Source organism: Corapipo altera, unplaced genomic scaffold, assembly GCF_003945725.1.
Source record: "Corapipo altera isolate COAL_440 unplaced genomic scaffold, ASM394572v1 24b, whole genome shotgun sequence".
NCBI classification, from domain to species: domain Eukaryota; kingdom Metazoa; phylum Chordata; class Aves; order Passeriformes; family Pipridae; genus Corapipo; species Corapipo altera.
The window spans coordinates 13,701,717-13,721,875 of record NW_020884888.1 but is presented as its reverse complement, the minus strand read 5'-3'; the positions used below and the strand labels follow the sequence as shown (position 1 = coordinate 13,721,875).

The 20,159-nt window shown below is 37.6% G+C and overlaps 1 protein-coding gene across 1 annotated transcript in view; it reads right to left on the bottom strand.

The window, feature by feature from the left end:
- Window positions 1–20,159, bottom strand: part of ANKRD33B (ankyrin repeat domain 33B) — a 44,981-nt gene that overhangs the window by 16,099 nt on the left and 8,723 nt on the right. The gene's annotated exons all lie outside the window — the stretch shown is intronic.

The window sequence follows — 20,159 nt, the reverse complement described above, 5'->3', positions numbered from 1 at the left end:
CCACTAGGATGAACACCATTGTCTCTGGTCCTCGGTATTACTTGGGCAGCATTACTGCATAGGGCTGATGGGTTTAGAGGAGGGTAGGTGCAGATAAATTAATGCTCCCTGTGCTCCCTCTTCACTGCCAACACATAACTCAGTTTTCTTGAGCTCAGCATCAGTATCTGACTACCAAAAAGAGAAGAGTAGAAACACAAATCCCAAACTCTGGTAACCCTGCTTGCCTGAAATGCACTCACACAGATATGTCACAAGTTCATAACCGCAAAAGACTAGCAAGAAGGAGGACCTGGTTATGAAAACAGAATGGACCACCCTGACTCCTCCATCACTTGCTAAGCAGGTCTTACCTACACATTCTCTTTATTTCTTTTCCCCATGGACACTACTGAGACAGAGACATTCATCAAAACTGTGCCTTCTGATTTATTATCATTATAACTATTTAGTTAATATTTCAGTGTCCTGCTCCACTATTTTCTGGATAGTTCTGTTGGCTTAGGTGGCAAACAGCTTCCTTGCCAACTCTTTAGGCTGTTCAGAGGCTGTGTAGGTTATTTCTCAATTACATCTTTCAATAAAATAATTACTCTGTTTTCTTTTATTCTCAATTCTCCCTTGTCCTTATCATGAAGCAACACCCACCACTGCTTTATAAAGAACATCTCTCTTTCCTTGAGAAGAGTCTATAATGCTTCAAAGCCTTCTATTGAAATTGTACAGAGGATTCTTCTAAAAGTAATTTTTTTCACATATATATATATAATTTTTCACTCAGATGTATCTACTTTCTTGGTGGGATTGTTCTGATTAATCCCAGTTTTACTACAATGTAATAGCTTTTAGCTTTTAAAAAAATGTGTCAGTGTCCACTTGGTAAGAACTTCAGCATTATTTTAGTTTCTTTAATAATTTCATTTTTCACCCAACATTGAGGACATAGTCCTTTACAACTCCAAAAGCTCTGCAGATTTAAAACACTGCCCAGTCATTCAGTAAAATGCCAGTTACTAACAATAGCAGAAAACTAAGTCTACAATAACTTTGAGACCTGAAACTCTTGACAATAAGAAGTGAGGTTCTATTGTTCACTGAAAAAAAAGACATTTTTTAAGAGCGTGGTTGTTCCAAAAACGTTGTAAGAATATCATCTCTAATGGATAAAAACTGTTTCACCCAGTATCTAGATGATATTTTTACAGTGTATTTTCACTGAAAAAATTTGTCTTCTAAAAATATTTATCAGATGCTTAAAAAAAAAAAGTTCTTTTTTTTGATCTCTCTGTAAAAGAAATGCAAACTGTAAATGAGTAAAATTAAAAGATTATGAAAATACAGTAAAATTTTGTAAAACAATAATAATTAATTAGGTCTTTTTTGTGAGAGATTTTTGCATTACAGTGTTTTGGGACTTTTGTCCTACTTTTAGTGGGTATGTCCATCAGATAGGATCTAATGCATCCAACACTGGCATTCTGATTTCAGCAGATATGAGTCACGAATTATCTCAAAATCCATCAAACTCATTCACCATTCTGGGTTTACAAACCAGAAGGATTATTAAGGTATCAACATTTTCTGAAGTTTATTTTGCAAAGATGCTATCAAAGACTGCTTGCTTAAGGATAAAGAAAGACAACAGAGAGTAGGAGCTTCCTGAGGGATTATATGATGCAGTAGCATGAAAAATCATTCTTGAAGGATGGTTATACAGGTCTGAAGTGGGTCAGATAAGAGTGTGAGAATCTGACATTCAGTGGAGTGTGTGCCCAGCCATCCCTGGTTGAGAAGAAAAACAAGCAATCACATGAGGACATAAAAACAAATCCCTTCTCTACCATATGGTTACCAGCACTGTCCATGGCTGTAAAGCTGCAGTGAGTGCTCCCTTCTTGCCCTCACCCATTACATGTTCCGTAGGGTGAGACAGCCTGCTTGCTGAGGGACTGCTTTCCTTTGCATAACACTTTCAAATGTGTCAGATACTGAAATGGGCTTCAAGAGGCTACAGCTTTAGAATGAAAGTTGCAATAAACTCCTAGATTTGATGGTTATTTCCCAAATCCTCGTTCAATGATACTATAATGATTTGTGGTACCAAGTTGCTTTTTCTTTCATCTTTTTTTTTTTTTCTCTTTGTGTCCACTTCTGACCCTGTCTGTATTCTGCTTGCTGAAAGGTAGCACAAGCAGATCATCCAGGATGTACAATCAGTCAATAACAATGTGAGTTATTAGTCTGGAATCTTTAAGTTCATACACCAATAAATACCATAATATATTAAAAACTCCTTCAACAGTCCCAATTATTAAATATAAGTGATACAAAATTGCTTTCAACAAACTGCCTTTCGAAGCAATCAGTAAAGCAGTAGTCTGTATCACAGCAGTCTGGAGGAAAATACAGCTGTACACGTAATGTTTTTTAAAAAGATAAAAATAAATTAGTTTTAGTTAGAAAATACCAAACCTGAGCAATCTGATTACTCTCAGAAAAGAGATGACATTAATTTTCTACCAAGGCATTGATTATTCTGCTTCTCATATGAAGGGTCATGGTGCAATTATGAAGTGGTCAGTGTACATGGGGAAAAAATGTATTTTTCAAATTGAGTTTTACTATTATTTTTGTCAGTAAGATCCATTTTCAGAAATACTCACTACAGTGAAACCTTTAGGAAAAAGGAAAATTGGTGATTCTTAAAAGTATGTCCTTTCCCTCAGACTTCAACAGCGTCCTTCAACAGCAATCTTTCTGCTCTCTTCCCTTTCATATATCCACAGCCACCACTTATTTTAAATCATAATAAAAACTCAAACTATTCCCATTAATATAATAATAATAATCAATTATTCAATGGTACAACTGTACATATGTCACAGCATGCAAGCACAGTATCCCTGTTTTTCAAGGACTTGCTCTCTCCCCATCAGTGGCCAGAGTTGCTCCCAGAGCAATGAAAGAGAATAGGCATAAAAATCTGTTTTAGTCCTCTGTGCAGAAGAGACCTTAAATATAAAACAAGATTTGCAACAAATCCTATTTCGTTTTTCAAATATCTCATACAGACTCTCTGTGACAAACAAGAAAGCATGAGTCAGCCATCACATCAACTACATTAACATTTGCTGTCTTTTTTTCCACATAAGGGGTGGTTGAAAATCAGCTCAGTAACTTTTTTTTTCCAAGTAGAAACCACAATACTCCCAGGTGTTGAGAACTCTCTCTTTCCTCTGTGAAATATTTGGCATTTCACAGAGTTTTCCCACAGTTTTTCTATAATATATGACATACCTGATTTTTATATATTTAGCATAGTTTTGAAAGATCCCCCTTTGTTTTGAAGTGACAGAGTAAAATTAAGGATACTTTATTTGGAATACATGCCAAAACAGTCTGGGAAAAATTATTTATTTTTATAACTAATTTTCTTATTTTCATCCCAGAGCACATAAATGAACATTTCAGGCATGGGACTACATGAAGTTAATCAGATGATGCAACACCTTCCTTGAGCAGTGAAACTTTTGATTCTGTTTAAACTGATAATTCTTCGTGTGTCTTTGATTTCATGTAAGACTGGAATAGTGCTCCCATTATGAAAATAAACTCTGCTTTGCTCAGCTGTGATGACAGAACATGCCTAAGTGAAGTCATGGATATCTCAGGAGATAATTTTATAATTAAGATATTATGACAAAATTACAGATGTAAGGCTATTTGTCCACTAGATCATTACAGATAATAGAAATCACAAGAAATATTAGAGGATCAGTATTGAACTCAAGCTGAACAGCAAGCAAATCACATACAACATGCAATTAATTTAGCTTTTAAAAAAATCTCTTCAGGCAACTTATTTTCCACCAAAATGCTGAGAATGAAAACAGCTTATTATAGTTTTTTGCCTATTATCCCAGAAAAAAATGAGTCTGGCAAAAGACTAAATTGATATTACCCACTGCCCTTCATAAGAATCTTGATAAATCAACTGCCCAGTTTCCTTTGCATGCATCTGTAAGCATTAATGACTATTCTGCGAGGTTGGTTTACCAGCAATGATTAAAACCACATGTAATTGAATTAAGTCAGATAATGATTCATTGTAATCCATAATCACATGCAAGGACAACTATGAAAATTATGTCTAAGTTAAAAACATATTAGACAAAAAATATAATTAAATGGAAGAATAAAAAAGATAAAGGAGTAAAAAGTTGTGTTTAAACTTTTTCTTGTTGATTCATTAAAAAAATAATTCATATGTTTTGTACAAAACTCACTATTAGAACTATATATAGGTATCACTCACTATAACATAACTTATATACAAAGCAAAAAAAAAAAAATAAATTAAAATAAGGTAAACTATTTAAAAATAAATCTCCCAAAGTCATTTGAGGGAAATTCTGATGTCCACTAGAAACTCTAAAATTCTCTTAACAGAGATTCTAAATTTACATTGTGCTAAGAGCAAAATTTAGCACTGAGCACCACTACCATCTATATACTAATTTGTGTGTCATGCACAAAACTCTCCAGATTGCATATGGCAATCTGAGAAACTTTCATAAGTGGATTGAGCTTGTATTATATTTGGCTTAGGTTGATTAGTTCAACAGTGACTGGAATGAGGTAATTATTCAGGTCATCATTTCCATGAGTAGTGGTGTTGATGTGCTACAGAAATCCATCAAGCACATAAACGTTAATATTATCTGCATAAAATAATTTAGGCTGACCTTTTAGAGAAAGGGCTACAACAGCTTAGTCACATACAAATTTGTGTTGGGAAAGTGACAAAAAAAGAACTGGGAATTTAAATAAATTTTGTGCTACTGTTGCTTAGACAAAACCCCACATGCCTGGAGTGGGTAAGGGAGGAGAATCTAATTTTGTCAGGGAAAGTGATCCGAGAAATACAGAAGGGTATTCAAGCAGAGATGAAATATCAGCGTGCTAAACTCACTGCCTGCTCTGCAGAGGAACATAATAGCCAGAAGCACAATCCTGTATCCAAAAGCAAGCTCAAATGGCACTGCCCCTTCCAGTGCCTGAATACTGAAGGTGTAAAATTGCTGCCTTTGCTTTGCAGCATTATGATCACTCACTGATTCATTTCTCATCATGAACTGCACTCCATTACATAAAAGCACAGGCTAGTCTATAGACACACAGATGATGACCCACCATTCTTCCCCTCCATTTTTTTGGATAGGTTCAAATTCACTTATTTTGTAAACACCTCTTGAATCAGTCTGGTCACATGTCTTCAAGTAAAGGTATAGCTTAGTATATGTATCATCTCTGCAGTAATCCTTACTTTATCTATTCTAATCCAAATCTCTATGATCACCTCTAAAAATAGTCCCAGGAAAGTTTGTTTTCCTATGCCTCAAAAGCTTGCATTACACAACGAAGAAAACTAGTGCCTTGTGTAATAAACCAGACAACAGGAAATAGTGTGACTTTCCTTATTTACTGAAGTGTACGTTGTCTGATTTGGTTTCAGCATCACTGGTGATATAAGCAGCTGGCACAAATCTTGGGAAGTAAATTCCGAGAGCCATAAGGGATGCACAAGACAAATAAACACATGCTGTGTAGTCAGTTGGTGGGAAATATAGGAAATTATATTCTTTTTTATCATATGGCAATACTGGTACTTACAAGGTATTAGCCCTCCTTTCTATTTTTTTTAATATCAAGACACATAATAAAAGCAAATAGGAAATCTAAAACCCTGGAACTGATGGGGATTTAAGGGTCGTACACTGTTCCACAAGAGGATGGAATACGTGCCCAGCTCCTACACTGCCCTACATCTCCCATCAACAGCCATCTAGTTGCCTCTTGGCACAGCTCCCTTGATCAAAGTTGGGGCGAGAGGACAACTGAAGAGTCAGATAATTTTCAATCTGTGGGAAGCCTGATAGAAGGAAAACTGGACCATTACACCAAAAGTAGTGATACTTTTTTTCTCCTTGCTCCTGCAGGGAATTCTCATCTTCCCATGAGGCAAAGTCCAGGTAAGACAACACCTGGGCACTCAGGAGCCCTGCACCTCATCCTGCCCCTCTCCCCAGATGCTCCAGGAGCCATGGAGGGTGTCTTCTCTCTCACACTCTTTTTCTCAGCATCTGCTGCAACCTCTCCTCCCTCACACAGCTTCACCAAATCACACCATGTACAAAGGGCTGGAGGGCTGATGAAATGCAGAAGATATTTTTTGACTGTATAACCTGACCGATGGCCAATGCTTGCAAGACCTCTTCTCCCCATCACCGGAGAAAAGGGCCACTTTACTCCTCACTGTATCATATCTGCTCAACAATCCTTTTCATGGCAGAAGCAGGACAGAAGCAGAGGACACTCAGGATTACATCTAACAGTGGAAACAACCCTGTAAAAAAATATGAGCCAAGGGACACTGTGCCAACTGAGTGGCAGGAGGCTGGCTGCACTGCCAGCTGTTTTCCTATGAGTTAAGCTGACCTCGGTGACACTCCTTGAAACAACTGGATCTATGTTGTCACATGAAAAATCTTCTATTGCTCTTTCCTCTCTGCACCTCAGCTTGAACGGAGTTCCTGAACATGTGAACAAGAGCTAGTTGCAGCTACAACTAACTCAGGCCTATTTTAAAGCTAAGGTGCTTGAGTTAGGAAATTTAATGTGGTTCCATTAAAACATATTTAAAAACAAATTGTTCAGGATGTTAGCAGGCATGCACATTCATGCTCAGGACCAATTTTGTTAAAATATTATATTATTTTGCAGTGAGAGCAGTAGAGACTATATTAGGAATGTACTCATCAGTCTGAAGTTCCAACAGATTGGAGAAGTTCCTTTGCTAGTGGCAGAGATGGTTGTGCAATCAAGCAATATACAGAATCAAGAAGTATATATGGAAAGAGTGGAATCTGGGATCATTTTCCCTCAGAGTGATATCTCATGTAGTGCAATCAGTCCAAAATAAAGCTTTCCAATGTATGTGAGATCTCTGGTCATAGCAGAAGTCGCTAAAAGGAAATTATCTTAGGATTCAATATCATGACAAATCAGCCCAGAATTCCATTTTTGGGAAAGGGTTCTATGTTCTGTTTGGGGGATGCCTGGCTATAAAGGACAGAAAATAGTGTGGGAAGATGGTAGGGGAAGTAACACAAATTTTACCAGGTTAAATTTCTTATTTTCATTTTATTTAAACTGTCATGTTGGTTACAACTAATAAATAGTGATGATTCCTCATAAATAATGCAGCCTTTACTAATCCTAGCTTACCTGTTTGTACTGCATGTAGTAATCAGTGTTAATACTGTCAAATGTTTGTGCTAAATTTTGATAATGTTGACAGTGGTAACACACGATACATGGCAGCCACATTTATACAGTTCTCTTTGCTATCCGTACTTTAGTATCTGTGCTAAACACAGGTCACTCTGCATTAAAAAAGTGAGAGGTCTGGCTTCAGAAAAGAATGCAAGTTATCTACTGTGAGGCTGGTGGGGCACTGGAGCAGATTGTCCAGAGAATTTGTGAATGCCTCATCCTTGCAAGTGTTCAAGGCCAGGTTGCATGGGACCCTGAGCAACCTGGGTGGCATCCCTGCCCATGGCAGGGGTTTGGAACTAGATGATCTTTACGGTCTCTTCCACACCAAACCGTTCTCTGATTCTATGATTCTATGTTCAGAACTTTAATGAGGGGATCCTGATCTAAACCCTGGAGGCATTTTTACCACAAATCCCATGTCTATACTTTAAGGTGCTTTAAACATTAGCAACCAATTAACCGCAGAGGGTTTGGGAGGCAATGCAACAGACTCCCACCAACATCAGGATCCTGCCCCAGCAAATGGGGAGCAGATTTTGATTTCATTTCTTTTTCTTTCACTGGCTTGTTATGCAATGCTCATAAAGACTTCCAATGGCTGGAAACCATTCTGTGAACAAGGATGATGTATTTCTGGATCCTTAAATGAACAGCACATTATTATGCTTTACTTGGAACAGGTAGTGATAAATTCAAAGCAGCAAAGTGCTGACTGCTTCCTCCTGTGGACATCTGAGGCTGGGAGCACCTGCTGCTTTGGCCATTTGCTGCTCAAAGCTGCAACAGGTTTGGGAACCACTGGAAAAAAGTGTGTTTGTAATGAAGCTCAAACTACACCTTTGTTGGAAATACTTATATGTAAAACATTTTTGAAAATTTTTCATTTTCATTAAAATCTGTTGTTGCAATTGTAGTCTTCCTATCATTTATATCATTGAAGCATTTTGTTTATTTTATTTTCAGAAAGACAAAACCCCTAAGAGGTAAACAAAATGATAGTCAAAGGCAGATTATCTAACAGCGTAACCCAAATCTGATGTGACCTGTATGCAGTGCACTCACTCACCATAAAAGACCTTAAGGGAAACCAGTTTAGATGTGAACTATAAGTCCTGTTCCTGACAGACTCTACTGATAATTTCTCTCCGGATCTCTAAATATATATATATATATATTCACACACATTTAATATGAAAAGAAGAGTTTGCAACATTTCAAAAATATATTTTGTAGCCCATTCACGCTGTAGCATAGCATATTAGAAGCCATATGAAATGCATTTTGTGCACTGACATAACTCTGTCAAAAAGAGCTCCCTTTGACTTTAAAGCATATGATTTAACTCCTCTTTTAATAGGTGCATTTTCATTTTTGTTATGTTCTGTCAAACACCAGCAGGCCAAAGCTTAGATTGGTTGCAAGAGGCTAAATAGAGTGTTTGAATACATAGGTTTTTTCAGGAGACCTCTTCAAAAGTAATGATTCACAAAATCTTTGTAAAGATAAATTTCAATTTGACACTGGGCAAAAGATGAATGTACAACCTTCCACTCTGTCAGAACTTATAATTGTATTTAATCTGTGTCTTCTGCAAAGAATATTTTAAAGGACTCAAGACATTTTCACTGTGAAATTCTCTGGAATGACCAGTGATGAGCTTGCAAGCATCCTCTTGTGGCAGTGAGCTCCCACTGTTGTATTAGGAGAGACCTTCCCAAGAAGTTTCTTTTCCTCCAACTTCTGTAAATTCATTTTGCTTCTGTTTCTCTGAGCCTTTTGGTTGTGAAATCAAAATCTTGTAAAGAAAGAACCCAGGAAGAGATCTGTCCATCAGTAGCTAATCTGCCACTGGGAAAAAAAAACCAAAAAAAACCAGCAAACAAAAAACCCAAACCCAACCAACAAACAACATCAAAAAAAAGAGTAAAAAACCAAACCAACAAACAAAAAAAAACCTAAACCAAAAAAATCGTCTCTTTCCTCAGTAGGAAATCATTGTGATGAAGAAAAATACCCATCAGGATGAAATCTCTTCCTTTCAGAGGCCCTATACTCACCAAGAAGAGCAACTGCACACCCTTTTTGGGACACCAGGGATGGGGAACTGCCTGCATGCTACACACAGTGCTGCATAATGGGTTGTAACCAGATGAGCTTTAAAGTCCCTTCCAACCCATGATTCTATGATTCTAAAATGCCACACATAAAAGTACCATCCTATTTCCTCACCTTTAGATCTAACAAAGCGGTAAGAGCAATAAAGGCCCAGCCCCCATCTTAGACTGCCATTTCACATTAAACTTCATAATGACATCAGTGTATACATAACACCCTCATTGTGTCTTCTTCTCAACCAACCCTGTACTCTGCTTCTTGAACCTCATTGCTACCTTTTCTATAACACCTCTAATAATAATCCTTTCTCTTGATCGTGGATCTTGTAATAATAAGCTTATTGATCCTGAAATTGACTTAAATGGACCAAGAAAATGTGGTAAACTTTCTTCCCCAGTGAAAACAAAGGTGGAAAAAGACCAGATGCCCTTGAACAGCAGAATGAGAAATGATTCTCAGGTGAGAGTATTTCTCCCATAAGATTCACCTTACATACTTCAGTCTAGAAGTGCTACCACATAGCAACAGCCAGAATCCTCTTTTCAACCAAGCGTGACAACACAGTAACACCAACCAGTCGTTGTTGTTCACAGAAATGCAAGGCAAATCCTGACATTCAGATAGAAATGTATGTTGAAATATTACTGCAAGGTGTGAAAGAGGTTCTCCACCTGGACCAGGTGTTACTATTTTACTTCTATCAAACAAAGATCCCACTGACGGAATTTCATTATCTTTCCTCTTCAGATTATCATAAACTAGTGCAAGGGACAATGGTTCTTTGGATGTCAGAGTATTCAGGTTCTTGAAAGCCCTTATTGTTTGCTTTCTACAGTGAAAGAGCGTCCTTCGTCAACGATATGCATCTGGTTTTACCTAGGCTGGTTTTCCACTCAGTTATGCCCATTCTTGTTCTTTCGTGAGCTCTAACAAAGTGAAAGGAGTTTTTTGTGCAGAAATATGAAAAGGCTCTCCTGCTTTTCATTAGAAAACAAGATTTTTGGGCAATATATTCCTCTGTGGTGAATTGATGGGAGGTGTCTGTTTTTCACTCAGGGATCTAAAGTGGATTTTGGTATGTGTGGATTAGTGTCAAGTCTCGTGATTCTAAAAGGTTGCAATCCTATAATCCCACAGCTCAATGCAATGCAGCTGCTGTGGAATATCACAGATGACCCTGCTGGAGGTAAAAAAAATAAATGGATTTTTATAACTGTTACTCCTTGGATTCAGGCTTGTCTTTCACTCTTTCCCACCTATGTGTGGCTTATTACTAGTGCTCCACAAATTGCCCTGAAAAGTGGGTATCCATAAAAGAAAAGAAAAAAAAAAAACAAACAAGAAAATAAAGAGCCACTAATAACTAATTTTTTAAACACAACCTTGATAAATTCACACTCTCTGAATCCTGAAGATGTTTAATTCTAGGTGAAAACACTACCTTCAAACAAAGTATGCAATTTTAAAGTAATGCACCGTGACCAAACACCATAAATTTCATTCCCATATTTTTTATCTTTTATAACATTTAGAAACACTGATGACTATGATCACATTTTAAATTACCAGCAGAACATGTGATCTGTATTTCAGTAAGACTTCTGTTTTTTATGTAAATGTGCTTTGGTCAAGAGCAAACAGGGTTATGCTCTTGTGACTTACACCTACACTGTCAGCTCTGAAATATTCATGGCTGGTTAGCAAGCAAGAACTCTTACTATAAAAACCATCAACCTACAGTTGTGTCTATTTAAGTAATAAAGAAACTAGTAGGCTGCACAAAGCCACTGGAGAGGAAATTCAGCATGCCTCAGGCTTACCATTAAGGAATGGCTCCTTCCTGAAGGTTTAGCATCACCCTGTGAAAAGTGTTCTATTTTAACAAAAGTCAGAATCACAGTTTTGAAAGATCAGACTAGCACTTGGCTAAATCAAGAGCACTGCTGCTACTGGCTTGCAAGTCCTACTGAATAGCCTCACATTAATTTAGTGCTGTATTTAGGGAATGGGCTCATCCACAATGTTAATTTGAAAGAGGCTCAGTCCAGTTTTTTTGTTTGAGAAAACACACACTGTGACATGGAATCAATCTGTTCAGAAGGACCTTTTTTCCTCTGGTAGCTCACTGGTTTTTTACATTCAACTTTTAAAGATCCTGAAGAATGTGTTTGAAAAGCAGGTTTGTGGGTTTTGAAGTGTGCATTCCCATTTTAAATTTCTCTCTTGTATTATCTCAATTGGATCAATAAGGATTAATCAACCACTGCAGCTGTAACGGGTATCAGTGTATTCGGGAAAGGTGAAAATCATATTTGGAATATCCAGGTGGGACACAGTAGTATCACCACGCTACAGAGCTGTGACCACCCTGTTTAACTCAGCTGAGCGTCTAGCTCCATGCAATAAAGGCAGGAAGGCATCTTCTGCCTCTGTGTTTGAATCTAGGAATCTCATCTTCTAATGAATACATTCCATTCATCTAAATAATAAAGAAACATAGGGAGGGATTGAACATTAACATACCATTGAATTTGGAGATGATAGAATTAAATATCTGGGGGAAAAAAGAGAGAGGAGCAATTTCAAATTTATATTCAAGTACTTGGAATTTCTAGATACCATCTGCCTTTGTAAAAACTGCTAAATCATTAATACAATATATACACTTTACAAAACAGTTTCAGCCAAACAATCCAGAAACAGTTCTTCCACTTCATAAAATTGGAGAATATTGGGATAAACTGTAAAACAGCTATTATAAAGTCAGAAGTCCAAGAATTCAAACAATCTACTTTTTAATTTAGGGACCTATACCTATGAAAGAAATGGTAGACATTTAAACCACAGTTTTTTTAACAGAAGAACAGCTTTTGCTGAAAAGAAACATGCTACAAAAAAAGCAGCATGTGTCAAATACATCTGATGGAAGTTTTTCAGAGCTGTTTCTGGTGAGCTTGACACATCTCTCTGCTCCACAACAGCTGAATTGCAACAGAGTCTTTGGATATGTCAAGACACTGCTTGACTGTAAGATGGCATTTTTGTTGATAGCAGCTCACTAATGAGAACAGTATCTGAACACACGAAGGGACCTTTGAATGATGCTCCAGGCCCCTGGAGAAAAAAAAAAAAATTAAAAAAAGGATAGCTGGCTTAAAGGGAATTTTCAATATACAGTTGGAAACTAAAATTCATCACAAAAGCTTTCAAATTTCTCCAGCTGAAGATTTGCAAATGAATACCTTTACCTTTTACCTTCTGTATAAAAGGATACAGAAATACAGAAAAATATTGTCTACCTGACTGGTTTCACCTCAGTTTGTGACAGCTTTTAGTGTTCACAAGAAGACTATATCTTCTTGTATATAGTGTTGGCCAAACGTCACAGCTGTTTTGGACTAGCATTTTCATGCAGCCAAGCATTTATCTGCAGCCATATTATTCATGTCTTGAAAAAATTAGGAATTAATGAATGGGCCTGCACATCCATGAGCAGTCTGTGTTGCTTTCCAAGATTTCCAAGTATCCAGGAGGATACTTCCCATCGGCTCAGTATGGCATTAGGCCACACAAACTGTAAGGGCTGACCTCACGCTATTAGAGAGCTCTATCTAAGCAAACAGGTTGGCAAGCTCAGGTCTGAAGTGTGTTTCTACCAAAGGTATAAACAATGGTACACCAACAACTGCAGAGATTCCTGTACGGTAAATGAAAGCCTTTGGTAGAAATGGGATTTCGTTGCTTAGAGAGACCTGTCCATTAAAATAGTATAGAGGTGATTCGTAAACACAATTTTCTTCCTTTCTGTGGTGCCCAACTCCAAAGCAATGGAATTTCCTAAGAGATGAGAACAGAGAATCACACTTATTTTGAAGAAATATTGCAAAGAAGATTCCATTAATATTTGTGCAACTTTTCTATTTCATAAAGAGCACGATAGAGAAAGAAACTCCTCAACCATTGGATAAAGATTGGGTGGTTGGCAGTAAATAGGAATAATTAGAATAAAAAGCTAGGATGAAGAGGTATTTCTACTTTTAAAAAGAAGATAGTACAGGCTGGTGTAACTAAATATCCTATTATGAATTTGGTGGTTTGTTACTAGCAATGTATGATATTCTTAACGTAAATTTTCAGCTGTGCAGCCCAATTACATACATGACACTGAGCAAAAACCATGACATTCCCACCCCATAAAGAGTAACAGTCATTTTTCTTGTCCATTTAGCAGTCACTCACAGGCCACATTCATGGATAAATCAAGTAGTTCTTCAGGAGACTGAGGCAAAATCAGAAGATTGGCATTTCTGGATTTGATTAATGATTAAATATACCACAATTAAATTGCTAAATGGTAAATATTTTGCCTAGATTTATTTTTTCTTGGCACTTCTTTCTGTTTCATAACTGACTATGTGGAGCACTAGCTGTCCTCCTTCAGCAACACACCTTTAGAGCATCCTTAAATCCATCTGTGTATAGTCTGGGAACACGAAATCTCAACAGCATTTAACCTCCACTCAGAACTCTCCACTGAACTCTCCACTCTCTTCAGCTTGCCAGCCTATTTGCTTAGATGGAGCCCTCTAATAGCAACAGCTCAGCATAAGAGCTTGTAAGGCACACCAGCAGCACAACCTACTGCCAGCACATGCCTTGTCTTGCCCTGTGGCTGGATGCGGACTTAGGAGTGAGTCTTTTCTCTTCTACAGAGCCTATGACACCACCACGCTGTCCTTCATTACTACCAAATCTACAGAGGAGCTATTTCTTCAGCCATGATCTCTAGAAGCAAATGCACTGAGGGCCGTACCTTCAGTTCTGCATTTTTTTAATTCCTCTAATGTGCATTTTATCACCCAATGCCAAATGTCTTTTTTCCTAGGTCTGACTCTCAACTTGTTCTTTTGCCAAAGAAATGTACAACGAATACTTTCAGCTCTGAAAAGGTAAGAAGTGATGTTCCAACTACGTAGACTTCAAAGTCTCTGAGCCCTTTATTTCACAAAGAGTATTCTACTCGTGACTGAAGCCCACCAGACTGTGCCCAATTCAACTCAATGATAGCCAAAAACCCCCTTCTATGCCTCAGTTAGAAGATAGTTGTCAGATGAAATTGCATCAGCTGCAAGAAGGCAATGACTCATACAGTAGCAGTAAACTGAAGGACATGTGTACCTTGATTTCAAAGACTCTTTTTCAGGTTATGATCCTTTTTATTTCTGAGTCAAGAGTGGAGTGGGGGGGTGGGGGAGTGTCCCTGACAAAGTGTGTGCTAACTTATCCTCCTCAGCTGGATATTAGAAAGCACAGGGAAGAAATAACCAAGGTTTTGGCTCTATTGGAAGACTAACAACTTATAATTTCCTTCTCTTTTTAAGTTCATGTACAAGGAAAATAGCTTTTACATCCAGATTTGAAAATTACTGATTTAATAGCATTTTACTTTCCATATATTTTCATTCATTCATATTAAATTGTTTGTGGCATGAGGAACCTCATCAGTACATGCCTCTCCCATCATATATCTCTGACCTAAGTATTAAACGATAAAAACACCTATAAGCTTAGAGAGATTAAAAATCTTTTCAGAGAATATAAAATCAATTTTCTTAGTAATTCCTGGTTTCTCCTGCTAAAATTTTCATCACTGTTTCAAAATGCCTTGATCTGGAGACAGGCTGTGAAGTTGTCAGTTACCACTGGTTTTTATTTTTAATTCAATAGGAATCAAGGTGGCTTACGTCTGTGTAGAAGAACTGCAGTGTAGTAAAAGCAACAGGAAGGTCTGTTGAGATCTTCCTTTACTCACATTGATGAGAAAGGTAAAATTTTACAGAAATGAAAAGAAATGGAATCCAAAAAAATATGAACAAATATGGTCACCTTCCACTTAACAAGTTCATATTTCTCATGATCTCAGAAGATATGGTTTTTCATTTATCTTTTCTTTTCTTTTTTTTTCTTTTCCTTTTCTTTTTTTTTCTTTGAGGAGTGGAAGCTAACATTTTTAGAGGGTTTACAATAACTAACAAAATGCTGCAGTTTCTTATCTTAGATGTTCTAAGAACTCTGTATCTCTATTAGCTAAAGAGATCACAGAGTAGTTGTGGAAGAATGATAAAAATTATGTTTTTCTCCTTCAGTTTTCAGGCACCTGGAAACAGTAACAGGTTTTCCCCTGACACATGGCATTTTCAAATATTTTTCTAGGTGTTTGGAGTTGTTTTTCTGTTTCTCTGACACAAAATAGAGAATGATACTTGGCACTATGGTAATAATTTTAAGAGCAGAAGATCTGATCTTTTCATTTCTACTTGAAAATTATGGGCAGGCTGTTTCCTGTTACCCTCAAAGTCCAGCTCCTTCAATCCACTTCTGGAAAAAAAACCAAACTATATCAAATATCCAAAATGAAGGCTTGTCACAATTAACTAACATCAGAATCAAAAGCCTACAGCCAAAAATCCCCTTCTCCCCCTTAACATTTGTAAATCTCACATTGTATATTGGCACAGTAGAATTTCTGTAAATAAGATGATTATACTGATTGATATTGCCCTGTAGCAATAATCTTAAAAGCTCAGCCAATACAGGTAGACTTCAAAATCATATAATTAAGAATGATATTATGACTGCAGTACCACCAATAATGAGGTAGAGCCATTCCAGATACACTCCCTGAGGACTTTGAAATCTGAAAGGAAACAATAGGAAACAGCTCAGGGAAGGAAGAGAAGCAAGTTTGTGAAAGTAATGATGACAGTATTTGAATAATTTTATTAGAGTTTATATCACATAAACAATGCTCACTAGCTTTTTCCTCTGTGATAAGCTGCTGAATTCTATAGGCTTTGCTATTTCTTTTACGATGCACACTAACAATTTAGTAATAAACCAGAACTGCTGCAATCGCTGTATTAGAAATTGAATTTACACAAGAAAGAGGAAAATACGGTATTTTTAGACAAGTACTCAAAATCTAAACTGAGTAACTAAGCACTATTTTAAAAACCTCCTCCCCAGAGAAATGTATTTTGTGGATGGCAAGGAGTAAACAGAAAAAGAAGGTCCTATACACACATTAAACTCACAACTGCAAGTAAAATTACTATTTTGTGTTACAGAAACATCAGTACTGATTATCATTTTTTCTAAGATTGTCAAACAATTACAATTTACTCTTACCATTTATAAATTCTCAAAACATGAATTTGGAAATATTTTACCTAAATTTTCAAACTCTGCAGATTGACAGATGAATGAGAGTAGGCTAGCATTCATTACAGGATTGTGAACTGTACTCTTCTGGATGCCCAACTTGTCCAAAGAATAATGGCAGTATAGAGAGCTAGATGCTGAAGGCCTTAAACACACTGGCTGTGTTACCCTCTAAGCAGTCCAGTTTGAAGCTGGTGGCCCTCATCTCACTCTGCTGCCACAACTCACGCTGGAGTCACTTGCTCTTTCCATCAACACTAAAGGAGCCCCTGTGTTTTTAAAATCCCTCCTCTCTGTGATATCTATCACTAGAGCACACATATTTATGACATTTATTTGGTGAGGTTAACCTGTTTTGCCACATGGTTACCGTCTATGTACCTACTACAGGAGGGTAGTTCCTACTGATCTAGTATCAGGTACTAAAGCTCCAAAGGAAGATCACAGTACTTTTTGCTGACACTTGATAGCTGGGGGATTTCACAGTTTTAACAATAGCAGAAAAGAGAGTGTTAGACCTGAGATATGAGAAGAACTGGAGAACAGTATCACCTTATTCGAAACCTTTGGGTTATTTTTTTTTCCTTATTTGAACTCAGATCCTTAGAGGATGATAAGTGATCTGTGAAATGCACAGTAGCTATTCCATGGATGTATACCTGAATACCTCAGCTCTGCCAGCACCCATCTATGAATGGAGCCTCTGCTCATAAATTAGCTGTGCTGACTGTAATAAGCATAAAGTAGGTCAAGCTAAAAATGCCCAAAGAAAGAAAAAACAGCATTAGCAAGTGAAAGACATTTCATAATCTCGCGCCTTAGAAGAAAATAATTTGAGTGATTCATTTTAAGAGAAAGGCTGACATTTATTCACCATCTCTCTTTCTTTTTTTCTTTCTTTCTTTTTTTTTTTTGTTCTGGGATGCTGATATTAGAATCAGAGAATCGTTATGGTTGGAAAAGACCTCCAAGATGATCAAATTCAATCTTCAACCAAATGTCACCATGTTCACTAGACTGTATTGCAAAGTGCCATGTCTACTCATTTCTGTAACATTTCCAGGGATATACCTGCGGTGACTATACCGCTTCCCTGGAAAACCTGTTCCAATGATTCATCATTAACGCCATTTTCCCTTGTCTTGTCACTTGTTACCTGGGAGAAGAGGCTGACCCTCACCTTACCACCTCCTTTCAGGAGCTTTAGGAGCTCACTGCTTCTAAAATGTCTAAGTTGGCCATTAAATATTTCAATGTCTGCTTCATGTATCACTAACAGGATGATTAGGAGGCAATGCATAGTGGGAAGGGACTATGATATCTGATTATATTATTGCAATTCAAATGCAAATTTTTCAAACTCTTCAGGTAACTATATATATTGCCACAGTTGTAATTCGGTGAGGCAGCTCTTGCCTGTCACATTTAATTATCTTGCTTTACAGGGAGTTTTCCACATATATGTAATGGATCCCATACACTTCATGGGGAGTATTATGAAGATAAATATTGCAAATGCACTGAAACATCTGACTTCAATAAACTGCCTACATGCTATTTCAATTCAAGTAAGGTACTAACAAGATTATCGTGTACTTAGTACTCAGTTCTAGTTCTGATTCCACAGGCAGTTCTATTCATGGGTATCTTCACTGATGGTACATCCCTGTTGCATCTTCACAAGAGGAAGAATTTTCTGGACTGCAAAATGCCCACAGATGGTACAGCATCAGTGAAGTAAAACAAAAGAAAGAACAACCATAAATAGGTGGCAAGGAAGATTCAGTCCCACTCTACATAAATGGTGGTAGGACACAGCAGGGTTTTCATCGCACTGACTAGTGCTAGAAGAAGGCTAATGGGGCACCCCAGAGCCACCAGAATCCTTCTGCACAGATGCTGCTTGCAGCCTGTGGGACAGTCTCTACCTGGGGGGATTGTACCTGTCGCTGAGGTAAAAGGGAGATGCTTTCACTCCATTCCCAGGGACCTTGAAATTAAGTGTTTTCCTTCCCTGTCACCCATGAAAAGGTAAATGGTTTTGTTCACCACTCAAACTATTGGCCAGGTTGCCCTCCAGGAACATTGCATGTTTAATTCCAGGCTGGAAATTCTGCCTGGGGAGCTCTGCTGGAGCAGCATGGTAGAACAGTGTCTCTGAAAAGGTTATACTGCCCAGTTTTCCCTGCAGATAGGGCTCCCCTAACACAGCAGTGTGCCTCCAAAGTTCCTGCAGCACAGCAAGGAAAATAACCTGTTACTTCGCAGATATGGGTTTCCTCTGGCTGCTGTTGCTCCATACATCTAGGCATTTACTATGTAGTACAGCTTGTCTCAGTGTAACCAGAAAACTCCTCTACTATGTTTGTATTTTTTATTTATTTTTATTGCAGAGCTTAGAAGGGCTCTTCAAGTCTAAACACTAAGATCTCATTAATATTTCTGATATTTCATTTTCCGAAACTGGCCAATACTTGTTATCCTATACTCTTTGTCTAATAAGCTATTCTTACTTCATGCTCTTTATAGAAAATCTTTCTCTGTAGAAAGAAAAATATTTAAATTAACTCCTTTATGGAGTTGAGCTTTGACTCTTCCTTCTCTAAAACCTTTATCAAACCCATGTCATACTTGCAGATAGACAGAAGTACTCTCCCACCTTTTAAAGAACATCTTCCCTTTTCTTCTTCCCTTTCCACACCTAAAGACACTTATGAATACATGGCTACCTTTCCTGTGTTTCCCAATCACATGGCAAACAGGTGATCTGAGCCTTTTTACTATTAGCAAGATAGCTGCCTACAAATAGCAAGATCCCTATGTTTTGTAAAGAAAAAAGAAGAAAAAAGAAAGCCAAATAAAAGGGGGGAAAAAGTGCCAAACCCTGAAAGACTGCTTTTATGAACAGATTGAATACATTCTGTTATCTGCCACTTTTCCACTTCAGAAAATTAGTAACAATGGCTTATGTGTAGGCCTCTCCTCCATAGTAATAGAAACAAAACTTCAAAACTTCCCGCAGGGCCCGGTTCTGAGGCAGGGTTGCTGCTGGCAGCATCTCTTGCCACCAGCAGTTGGTCTGTCTACACACAGGCTGTCCTAAAGACAAGGACTCAAGCACTGAGAGGCAAAGAGGCAAAAGACCAAAAAAAACCTCCAGACCCTCATATGCGAGAGGGTATTACCGGATCAGGCTCGGAACGTTATACATCCGAAACGTGTGAAGCAACAAAAGCCCAACGGTGAGTCATTCCCGTTCTGCATCAGCTTGCTTTTAAATTGCTCCCTGTGGAATTTAACAGACATAATAGAAAATAAAAGAATTGAAAAATGGGAACTATTTCCACATAGTGAGTTTTTCCCACAGTGGATACAATTTGAATTGCTAATTCACTGACAGATGTGCAACCACAGACTCTGTGACAACCATCCTCTTCTTATGGTACTTGATAATTTCTTATTGTGACACACTGAGTGTGCTAAAA